Consider the following 814-nt stretch of genomic DNA (forward strand, 5'->3'; position numbering starts at 1 on the left):
TACTGTAGATACCTTATTTACAGAGTTCAGCTAAATAAATAATTCACTTTGTGAATTTCTGGCCCTTATATTAATTTATTTTCTGGCTCTTATTATTTGTTTCATTTTCTGACTATTACTGAAAATAATTTTGTCATATAGAAGAGAACTTTTTTAATGATCCATTTGATGTCAAATATGCTAAGTAGGCCACTGATTTCTTGTCAAGACTTAAAAACTGAGAGATTTCCAAATTTAGAAACCCCTATTTGTTTTTTTTTGTTTTTTTTTTGAAAACTCTGAAGACCTGATGAACATAGATGCAAAAATACGCAACAAAATATTAGCAAACCGAATTCAAAAATACATCAAGAGGATCATATAACATGATCAAGCGGGATTCATCCCAGGGATGCAAGGATGGTACAACATTCAAAAATCCATCAACATCATCCACCACATCAACAAAAAGGACAAAAACCACAGGATCATTTCAATAGATGCTGAAAAAGCATTTGACAAAATTCCATATCCATTAATGATAAAAACTCTCAACAAAATGGGTATGGAGGGCAAGTACCTCAACATAATAAAGGCAATATATGACAAACCCACAGCCAACATCATACTTAACAGCGAGAAGCTGAAAGCTTTTCACCTAAGATTGGGAACAAAACAAGGATACCCACTCTCCCCACTTTTATTCAACATAGTACTGGAGGTCCTAGCCACGGTGATCAGACAAAACAAAGAAATACAAGGCATCCAGATTGGTAAGGAAATAGTCAAACTATCCCTGTTTGCAGATGACATGATATTGTACATTAAAAACCCT

Source organism: Manis pentadactyla, chromosome 3 (genome assembly GCF_030020395.1).
Source record: "Manis pentadactyla isolate mManPen7 chromosome 3, mManPen7.hap1, whole genome shotgun sequence".
NCBI classification, from domain to species: domain Eukaryota; kingdom Metazoa; phylum Chordata; class Mammalia; order Pholidota; family Manidae; genus Manis; species Manis pentadactyla.